General features: G+C 41.9%; 1 long non-coding RNA gene across 1 annotated transcript; it reads left to right on the forward strand.

Moving 5' to 3' along the window:
- The first annotated feature begins 1,618 nt into the window (after positions 1–1,618).
- LOC134298441 (uncharacterized) lies at positions 1,619–6,812 on the forward strand. The gene is made up of 2 exons (XR_010005537.1): positions 1,619–1,998; positions 2,756–6,812. It is a non-coding gene; the product is annotated as an uncharacterized LOC134298441 (long non-coding RNA).
- The last annotated feature ends 5,005 nt before the right edge of the window (positions 6,813–11,817 follow it).

Here is an 11,817-nt window from a genome sequence, read left to right on the forward strand (position 1 = left end):
GTGCCTTTCATGTTCTGTGACTCTTGTTTGGGTGCTGCGTTTGGTGGTCCCTATGTATACTTAAGTCTAGTCGTGTCCAACTTTGGGAGTTGGTGCTCATCTCCATTTCTCCAAGGTCATGTGCATGACTGTACTCGTGATTTAAACGGAGTAAGAGGTTTTCTCTTCTCTACATCAATACGCAGCACCTTTTCAGGGGTCTTTCCCATCCCTGCCGGCAGATTATACTATGATCCTTCTCAGGTACAACATGTATGCTACTGCTGAACTGGCTCTATTGAAGAAATTAGAGCAATTCATTCCTAACTTTAGTAGTGAGAAAAATTCAAAATACACTTCTAACCCTCGGAATGGCCCTTAAATGAGAAGATTGTGACAAGGAGTATAAAAACACATGTATGAGTCTTACAACATGGTAACTGGATTATATAATATGTGTTAGACTATGGATGAGTTGATACAACACATATTGTTGTTTTTTCCTTATTGTTAAGCATGAATGGATTTCCAGACATGTGTTTAGATACTGCATCAAGAGTGATGGTTGTTGTCTCCACTTCTAGCAAGTAATGGAGATAAGGTGCTTCCCTAGTAATGCCTACAAATCCTTAAATCAACAGGAAGATTAAATTTTCTGGGTTAGAAATTAAATGTCACAAAGTTGCATAACTTGCTTGTAAAGGTAGTTTCAGTTGAATGTGCCAGATTCAGCCATATCCGTCTTGGGTCTTTAAAGTTGCCCATGTAAAGAAAATAATCGTGTCGCAAGTGTTATAAAAATGGTGCGAGTGGGTGGGATGGGAGGAGGGCACGATGTTCTGCCCTCATTTGGAGACTGGCAGTCAGAAGTCTTGTGGTCACTCAGGCAGGCTGCGTCAAGCACCAGTTGTTTGTTATGCAAACAAAGGCCTACCATTTCTTAGTCACAACTTCACCAAACTGGTTTTGATAGAGACAGCTGGAATTGTGGGGTATGAGACATGAGAGAAGCAGAGGGTTTTATTTACTTAATCTTGCTAAGTAGACCTAACAGTCAACCATGTATCTTTTAAATTGCTAACATAAGACTGAAATAGTGTTTGGCTTCTTGCAGGATCTTTTTTCATTCTTTAGAGGTGAACAATTTTTCAGAAATTTGTCTGTAGAAGACAAACAAATCAAGCAAATTCAAGAATGAAAGATGGAGGGAGGAGTTGTAATTCTGAATAGCCACCTAAGATAGCTGTTTTAGTAGTCTCATAGAACTAAAATGCCAATTTCTCATATTGTGAGATTTTGTCCACCTTATTTACTGAACACATGCTTAGAGAGGAGTATGTACTAGAGATGTGCGTAGTATTTGTCTCATTTGTTTCATTCGTGTTTCTGTTTTGTATCGTCCATTCGGATGGCACAAACCAGAAAGACCACCAACGAACAAAAAAAAATGACTCAAAACGAAAGGCAGGTGGGAGCTGATATCGGCTCCAAGCCTACCTTTTGGATCAATCGGCTGTAGGCCCTGCAGTGCCCGAGTGTGTAGGTCCAAAGCCTGCTCCGTAGGCCCAAAGCTCCCGGGCCTACGGGTGCAGGCTTTGGGCTTAGGCACTCGGGCCTCACAGGACTTACAGCTGAGTGCCGAGTAAGGAGCAATTCTTACTTGGCAATCGTCTGTAGGCCCTGCGAGGCACAGCTAGGCACGGCCTAAAGCCTGCACCAGTAGGCCCAGGTGCCCGGGCCTATGGGTGCAGGCTTTGGCCCCTACACGCACAGGCCTGGCAGGGGAGAAGGTTAGGGGTGGCTGGGTCATCCTGTGCCTCCCCCCTCCTTTGCCCGGCTCCTTACCAGGCATTTGAGCAGTGCTGGCTGGTGCTGTGACCTTGGCCGGTGCCTCCCCCCCCCCCCCAATCCGAAAAACAAAAAAACGAAACAAAACAAATGTCTGACCTCCCGATTTCAGGAGGTCAGACAAAAATGGATCAGGGCCTCGACGAAAGCTGGGACACAAAATAGAACAAGGTAAGTCCCAAAAGCCCATCTCTAGTATGTACACTGTGAGACCTTTGATCTTACTGTCTACAGAGGGCCCTTCCACACAGCCATATAACCAGGATATCAAGGCAGATAATCCACAATATCTGTTTTGAACTGGATTATTTGAGTCTGCACTGCCATATAATCCAGTTTAATGTGGATTTTATACAGCTGTGTGGAAGGAGCCAAACTCATGACAAACAGTTTACAGCCATTTTCTTTGCTGTTTCAAATAGTGAACTGAATATAATCACAGTAAGATGGAGCTTCACTCTCAGTATAATGTACATTTACTTCCGATAGGACTACAGACCTGTATATGTTTATAAAAATACTATACTAGATAAGTGTATAGGGAGGGATCATTTCTTGAGGGAAAAGCCATATAAACCCACTGGGTGACCTTGGGCAAAAGCAAACCACTTCTGAGCAACCCTTGCCAAGAAAACCCCATGAAAGTACGGATTTGAAGTTGAGTGGAAGGACACGCCAAGGTATTATATGTTTCTTAAGATATGTTTTCATAGCCAGAGCCAACGTCTAATTCTTTCACACACAAAGAAGATCCATGCTTGAATTCTCCCCATATATTCTTAGTCCTTCAAGAAGAGATAAAGGAAGAGGGGAAAACTATGTGTTGTTCCCATTGTTAATTAAAGAGTTTAAAAGTCTTGCAAGTCTATTGAAAATTACCCAGAGAAAGACCAGTAAAATCTGATCTACATTCCTCTTCTCTCTCCAGATCTCTTGCATATGGATGCAGATCCCAAATCTATTCAAGATAAAGCAGAAGGATCTGTTCAAAGCAGCAGCCATTGATGATCAAATAGACTCACGCCTTTCCCTGCAGTGATACTTTAGGGCTTTCTGGCCCTTATATTGCCCATTCAAGAGCCATTCCTCAATTAAACCTATCAGTCTCACTAGAATTTTAATGCAACTGGTGCCTTCTCTTCTTATATAGCCATCCATTGGTTCTATAGCAGTCTTTATATCAAGCATTATGATCCATACATGTGTTAAATGCCTTAAACGTAAATGCCTTATGGTTAGCTGTGACCAGCAGTGCAGTGGAATTCAAAGAGGCAAAAGGGAGAAACATGCCAAGATGAAGGTGCATCAAGCCAATCCTGACCGGGACCGCCTTCTACTGGAAACAGATGCCCTCACTGCGGAAGAACATGCGGGTCAAAAATAGGACTCCACAGTCACCTACGTACCCACTACCAAGATACTACACTTGGAGGGCCATCATACTTGGACAACGAGGGATCACCTTAGTAAAATGACTTAACTAGAGCTACCAGGATTTCCATGTTATCACCAACCCTTTGATAAATGGCCACCATTAATAATGTAATCATCACTGTTGTTGTTTTTAATTGCCATCACGTATGATTCACGTTTTGGCCACCCTATAGAAATTACTTCAAGACATACTTGACATTTACAACGGCAAATGAATGAATGAATGAATGAATGAAAGATGTCTGAGGCCCCTTCCACACAGCTATATAAAATTCACATTGGGCTGGATTATATGGCAGTGTGGACTCAGATAATCCAGTTCAAAGTAGATATTGTGGATTATCTACCTGAATATTCTGGGTTAGATGGCTGTGTGGAAGGCTACACTATTGTTATCAACAGCCCTTTTTAGGTCTTGCAAACTCAGGGCTGTGGTTTCCTTGATTGTCTCAACAGTATCACAGACTTCCTCCTTTCCTACTATCTTCTGCATTAATTTTTCCTCTGAACTTACTGTTTAAGATCTCACTCAATAACCATATTCATTGTGTATATAGCTGAAATTCAGTATAATAATCCACCTGTCAAATTAAAAGATATAGATGTGTTGGTCTGGAATATCAGCATGCAAAGAGATCTTGTACTATTTTAGATACTGAGAGAATGAAGGTGGTAACATAAGCATTTAGATTTAAGTAGTAGTCTCCTTCCTCAGATGTTCAGATCCATCAGTCTGATAAAATGGGCTATAGACCACAAAACATGCTGCAGTCCAATGATCAGTCATAACTCTTTGTTGTTTTAATTCTTAGCTATATGCTGTCCACCTTCACATAGAGCTCCTACCTTAGGGTCTTCATTCTTGCTCCATTCTGGAAAAGCTTCTATTTTTTCATCTCTCTCCTCATCTTATTTTTTCTTCTCCTTCACCTAGTACTCAGATTGGAAATTGTGTGACCTTCCAGATGGCATTGATCTGCAGTCTTTCTCATATCTAATCACTGATGCCAATAGTAAAGGATGGTCATAGAAGTTGTAGTGAATGATATCTGGAAGTCCACATACTATCTCTTTGTTGCTGTGTGCAAGTCTTTTCCAACTTACCCTTTCATGGAGTTTTCTTGGCAAGATTTGTCAAAAGAGAGAGTTGCCTTTGCTTCCCTTGGAGACTCAAAGAGTATGGCTTTCCAAAGATTATCCAGTGGGCTTCCATGACTGAATCGGGATTCAAATTCTGGCCACCAGAGTCACAGCCCATTCTGGTTTTTGTTTTCATTAGTAGTGCTGTTACTAATATTAAAACTGCTGTGAATCTCTGAGGAAGAGAAGAGCAGCAGACACAGTTCCATTATACCTGGACCCAATGACTGGTGAGAGACTCTCTCTCTCTCTCTCTCTCTCTCTCTCTCTCTCTCTCTCTCTCTCTCTCTCTCTCTCTCTCTCTCTCTCTCTTTTTGTTTCAGATGCCACTGTGGTGGCCTCTGAAGGAGAGATGGAGGGCCAAGTACACCTCCATTGTACCTGGTCCCTAATAGCTGGTAAAAGCCCCTCCTTGCGTGTTTCAACTGTCATTGCAGTGGCCTCTGATGGAGAGAAGAGCAACCAGGCATGGCTCCTTCAAGCCTGCTGATGAGAGTCTACCCTCCATTCTGCTTTTGTTGTGGCCTCTGAAGCAGAGGAGAACAGCAGAACTCCATTGTGTCTGGGCCCCAGCAGCAGGCAGGAGCCCCTCATTCCATTTTACAACTGCCATTGCTGTGGCCCTTGAAAAAAATGGCAAATGGCCATGAACTGCTGACCATAATTCCCATCCTATCACCTCCTTTTCTTTGTGTTACATGTCTTGTTTGAATTGGAAGATTGTGAGCAGGGAGATATCAAACTAATTAACTGTAAGCCATGCCAGGAAGCATTGTAGTTAAACAGCAGAACATAAATACTTTAAATAAATAAATAAACAAACAGCATGACAATATTAAGCAAGAAAGATTATCTACCTATCACCTTCATCTTAATGCCAAGAAAAGCTTCGCCTGCTTAATTTTACTATGTCAGTCATAGGAAAAAGTCTCCCAATTCTTTGTTTGGATGAATGGGTTTCCATTCTTTCTCTGGTCACTAATTTATTTATTTATTTATTACATCACTTCTACCCCACCCTTCTCACCCATCAGGGGACTCAGGGTGGCTTACAATATAAACATACACATTAAAAACAGTTGTCGTCAAATTTAAAACTCCATCAAGATTAAAAATTACAATAAAATTAAGAATATCAATTAAAATATACATAATTATACATTTAAATATACATTTAAGGCGCTTTCCATGTTCATGTGGGGTCTGTCAGTAGGTCATATATTCTTATCTCATTTTTGCTCCTCCTTAAAACTCTGTTGCTTTTCTCATCAAAACTTTTCCTAAATCATCTGTATCCCTATTAACTTACATGTCATCTCACTCCCTCTCATGCAGAATGCAATTATGTCTCTTTTATGTTCCATAACAAGAGGAAGGCCAGTGTAGCCTAATGGTTTGGCAATTGGACTACAGCTCTGGAGACCAGGACTCAAATCCCCATTTCTTATGGAAAACCACTGCGTGTCCTTAGGAAAATCAAATTATCTCAGCCTCAAAGGAAGGCAAAGTCTTTCCTTTGAATCAGTCTTGCCAAGAATAACCAATGAGAGGTTCTCCTTAAGATCACCATAAGCCAGAAATGACTTGAAGGCACACAACAACAATGGGAGGAAACCAAATTATTTATAACTCAATTATCTCTGTTCTGTAATTTTTTAAAAAATACATCTAACACAGGTATGGGCAAACTGGCCCTCCAGGTGTTTTGGACTTCAACTCCGACAATTCCTAGACTGTTAGAAATTGTGGGAGTTGAAGTCCAAAACACCTGGAGGGCCAAAGTTTGCCTGATCTAACACAACTGATAGATTGCTGTGGCCAGTGCTCTGGAATTATATCCAATGCATTGGATGTTATCCCAGAGCAGTGGTCACATTAATCTATCAGTTAGATGTGGCTCTGAACACATAACATCTTACAATGATTTTGGAAATCTGATTAGTATTTGGGTAGAATTATCACCAAGGGTTCCAAGTAGGAAAAAATGATGTCTGAAACTGAAAATTTTCTGCTACTCACAGTTGGCAACAGTGGGTTAACTGCTATGGTGTCATGGAGGTTGAACAGACAATGTTATTTTACATATTGAGATAATTTGGTTTTGTATTTCTTAAATAACAGGTAATCCAGTAAGAGCTGTTGGGAGGCTGTGAGCAAAGGGAATATTAAGAGTGGTGATTTGAGGGTTGTTTGAAGGGATCTGAATGAGAATGAAGGTTGACAGACTGACAATTGAGTTGTAGATTAAAAAGGTGTGAGTGAATGAGAGGAAAAGTTGAACAAGTCTGTCATGTTTAGGAATTAATGAGTCAGATTTTAGACTCTGATTTAGTAGTGTTTTAAATGTATTAAATTAGCAATTAGTTTTATTATGTTCAACTTCTGTTAATAAATTATTGTTTTGTGTATAATTTGCTTTTGGCCTCTGGAAATAGGAACAAGCCTGCTCTCTATATATGTAAGCTATGGGTTCAGACACAGTGACTGAGCAGAGAATAAAGAGAGACATTTTCAATGGGGATAGAAGTACCTTCACCTAGAAGCCTCCGGTGGCACAGAGGGTTAAACCCTTGTGCCGGCAGGACTGATGACTTGAAGGTTGGGTTGCTGACCTGAAGGTTGCCAGTTCAAATCCAACCCGGGGAGAGCGTGGATGAGCCCCCTCTATCGGCTCCAACTCCATGCAGGGACATGAAAGAAGCCTCCCACAAGGATGGTAAAAACATCAAACATCCGGGCGTCCCCTGGGCAACGTCCTTGCAGACAGTCAATTCTCTCACACCAGAAGTGATTTGCAGTTTCTCAAGTCACTCCTGGCACACAAAAAACAAAAACCTTGTTCATTGAACTAGTTGGAAACCCTAGCCATAAGGTAGGAGAAGATCTTTACACTGGTGGCAACAACAAATTTATGAAAGTCTTCACAGGATGGCAATGGAGATTCAGACAAAGCCTTATATATAATGGGAAAGGGGTGGAATAAAATGTAGGATCCTTTCTATACCTAGTATTTATGGGACTCCTGGACTCACATTATAATAACCTCCCACTCTACTTTTATTTGCATATTTCTGCTAACTTCTAGCCAGCAAAATGTATGCCACAACATTGCTGTTACTCTGAGATGCCACATAACTCTTCTCTTTTTTTGCTGTGTATTATAAACTTTGGCTGGCATCTGTTGGTGGTATAAGTCCAACTTATCCCAATGTATGTCTTTTCAAGGTCACTGCAGAAGGAGGAAGTCACAGCTCCATTGTGCAATAACCCAGTAGGGGAGCATGGAAACACGGTATATTTGTGGCTAGGTTTTGTTGTTTATGGTCCTGGTGGCAGAGCTGGCTCAAGACATCTGTCTGCCTTAAAGAGACATCTGCTTCCCTCCCCTCCACTAAATCAGCCAACTTATTTTGGCACAAGAAAGTCCTGCAAACCTCTCCCCTACTCATGGAAGTGAAATGGCAACAATGGCAAAAATAGTAATATAACAGTTTCCTGCCTTTTCAATAATAACACTCAAAATTCAGTGACAAAGGCAACTGCCTCATTGTCTAAGGGTAAGCTTGCTTTCAGCCTGGTGAGAAAATGTGATGTGTGTATGCATGCATACAACCCAGTGAAGCAGCTTTGAGGGGGCGGGAATTTAGAGCTGTCAACATGAGAAAAAGGTAACTTGACCCAATAACAAATTCTTGGCATTTGCTCTGTCTTGGGCAGCGATTCTTCAACTGTGAGCTCATCAGATTTAAATGGGAAACCATCTTCAACTGTGTAAGTGAGGGTAATTGAGAGATTTTTTTTAAAGATGCTGTGTATATAGCTTCTCACAAGCCCCTGTTGCAATTGTAGAGAGCAAATATAACAATTGAGTTTTTATTCAGAAACCTTTCAAGCATTTTACAAGTGATTGCTAACATCTTTCCTCCAACTGCTGGTTCCCAAGCTTCAAATCATATTTGATCTGCATCCATTAGGAGGTGATGGTGCTCACTTCTTTACTAGTATTTTATATAAATGCTGAGCCTGGAAAAATACTTGCTGGTCTGAATCGCCACAGAGGTGTGGGAAATCTGTCGCCCTGCACCTTGCATCACCCAACTCACCGACATCTCCATCCCACGGGGAAAAGTCTCTGCCACCTGGCTTCCCTCCATCCAAGGCAACATGGAAAGCCTCCCATGTTGCCACCACCATGGCATGTGTCAGTTTGCCTTCCCATTTAAAATGAAGCCCTGCCAGAAGTTGCAGTGTGTTATGTAATGGGAACCGGTGGGCTCTGTCGTAAAGAAGAAGGCAAACTGGCACATGCCACTGATTTCACCCTCATCTGATAAGGTTGAAAGGCAAAGAAGCAGTCCAGGCCAGATTTGCTGATCAGGTTGCATTAGGTACAATCAGAAGGAGCAAGCAAACCTTTGTTGTTGTTAACTGCTGTCAAATCAACTTTAGATGCATCTGCACTTTAGAATTGATACAATTTGATACCACTTTAACTGCTATGCTATGATTCAATGCCATGGAATCATGGAAGTTGTAGTTTTGCAAGGTCTTTAGCCTTCTCTCCCAAATAGTGCCAATGCCTCACCAAACTACAGCTTCCATAATTCCATAGCATTAAGCCATAGCAATTAAAGTGGTGTCAAGCTGCATTAATCCTACAGTATAAATGCACCCTTTGGCTTATGATAACCCCATGACTGAAGGATGTCCAAGTCACGCTGCCATTAATAGCCCTGCAAGGACATGGCTTCCTTGGTGAAGTCTGAAATGCAATCTCCTCTTTTTTCTACTTCTGGTTTACCAAGCATTATTGTCTTTTCTAGTGAATCATGTCTTCTCGTGATATGGCCAAGGTACAACAGTCTCAATTTACAAAGTACTAGTCTATATTAATAAAAAAAACTTGGAAATGTTTCCTCTAGTTGCCCCCACCCCCTTATAATTAGTGTGTTTCTAGCAAGTCTTTCCATTCTATAGCCCTTACCCCGCATAGCCCAGCTTCTCCCCTACCTCATCCCACATGGGGAAGCGTCTGGTGCTTGGCTTCCCCTGTTGATCTAATGCAACACGGGAAGCCTCCCATGTTACATGTGCCAGTTCTCTATAGTTTTACAATGGAGCTTCAATGAAGTAGTCCTACATCGTGTGATGGGAGCTGGCCAGCTCCATTATAAAACTATGGAGGAACCAGTGCCAAAAAGTATCCCATCTGATGAGGTTGTTAGGCAGGATCTGATCCCAGATTATCTTTTTATCACAGGTTATCTGGCAGTGGAGACTCATATAATCCAGTTTAAAGCAAATAATCTGAGATCAGATCCTGGAATATAGGGCCCTTAAAGTCTTTTGCCTATCTTGCTCCTGATGTGAACAAGACCCCTGCTTCAGCCTTAATGTTTTTCTCTCATTATAATTCAGACAGAGAGCAAAGATACCTTGTCTGAGAGCAACTCACTCTTATGTGTTTAACTAAGTTGGCATCTAGAGGACAAGGGTTTCTTGTTACTTAGAAGCAGTCAATTTGCCTCAAGGCTAGTTAATGTTTGTCCAAAGTCTTGAAGATGAAAAGGTTTCCCCACTGTTGTGTGTATATAATTAATCTGTACTACTGTTGCTTCAGGGAATTAGGAAGGCTGAAATAGGCATATATGAACCAAAAAAAAGGTATGGAGGTCCCTCTATCTTCTGCCTGGGAATAATGGGAATTGCAGTACAAACTGTTTTCAAGGAACCAGGATGGGGAAGGCTGGAATTTATTTATTTATTTATTTTATTTACAGTATTTATATTCCGCCCTTCTCACCCCGAAGGGGACTCAGGGCGGATCACATTATAACACACATAGGGCAAACATTCAATGCCCATAAACACATCAAACAGAGACAGAGAGAGACACGCAGAGGCAAGTTAACCTTCTTCTGAGGGGATGTTCGATTCTGGCCACAGGGGGGAGCAGCTGCTTCATCATCCACACTGACGGCACTTCCTCATTCCAGGTCGTAAATTAGTTAATCTTGCCTCCCCACTTTTTATAAGTGGTACCTTATCTCCTACTTGATAGATGCAACTATCTTTCGGGTTGCTAGGTCAGCAACGAGCAGGGGCTATTTTTTATTTTTAATTGACGGGTGCTCACCCCGCCACGGGCTGGCCTCGAACTCATGACCTCATGGTCAGAGTGATTTAAGGCAGCTGCTCAACAGCTGCGCCACAGCCCGGTCTAAACTGTAGACTACTGTACTACAACAGTAAACCATTTCCCCATAACTCTAGATTATTTTTTATCTTAGTCAGGGTATAATAGAAACCTCACTACCAAGCTGGTGGACAATGGAACCCTGCCCGGCCAAATGTTCAAAAGCCAACTGAGCTGGCAGTTGAATTTGGCATCCACACTTAGTGCCTCATCATATTAGCCAGCCTTCGCCACCAAAATGAGGGACAACTGGGGCAAAACTCACCCCATAACACGGGGAAAGCATCGGACGGGCAGCACAGGAATGTGCTAGCTCTATTACAGCCAGCAGAACCCAGGAAGTTTCCTATGTTGAGAGGGAAGCATCAAACGGTTCCACTCCAGTAAGAGGAGGAGCTGCCACAAGAAGTTCACCTATGTCGTGTGATGGGTGGCATGCCCATCCATCTTCCAGCTAGAGTGGAGGTGTTTTACATTGCTTCCAAAGGTAAGTATGATGAGGTTATGAGTGATGGGAAGCTGCCTCCACTACACTTGAGGAAACCTGTCTGGCTTGGAGAGCATAGGGCATGCCTCATTCCATACGTTACCAAAGTATTTTCTGTCTGAGGCACCTGTTTCATTGTGGTTAATGCTAGGATTGGATTTGCTATCAGTCAAAGCAGGCTTTATAGTGCCATGGAACTCACATTGAGACAATGGGTACCTATGCTGTAGAATTAATGTAATTCGACACCATTTTAATTGCCATGGCTTAATGCTGTGGAATTATGGGTGTTGTCTGGTGAGGCACGAACAAAGAATTCATCTTTCTACTTTAGAAGAAAAAGCTAAATATCTTGTAAAACTATAACCCTCTTGATTCTATAGAACTGAGCCTCAGCAGTTACAGTGGTATCAAACTGCATTAACTCTACAGTGTAGATATGCCCCTGAGGATTGTTAGATGAAGTTTTTATTTTATTAACTACCAAGCAAGAATCCTGACAACTCAGATAATACCATATTTACAAGTTAGACAAGCAGTGGTGCAGTTATCATAGGCCATGTCTACACTCATCCAATGAATCTTGGGTAAACTGCTTTGCACCTTCCCCAGTGTGAGCTGGAAGCACATCCAGAGCACTTTAGCATCCAGATAGCCAATTAGGCTAAGGGCACATTGGGGGCACTGCCACTGTGGTCTCACTGGACGGAAACAGCTGTATGGCACATACTTG

Source organism: Anolis carolinensis, chromosome 4 (genome assembly GCF_035594765.1).
Source record: "Anolis carolinensis isolate JA03-04 chromosome 4, rAnoCar3.1.pri, whole genome shotgun sequence".
NCBI lineage: Eukaryota > Metazoa > Chordata > Lepidosauria > Squamata > Dactyloidae > Anolis > Anolis carolinensis.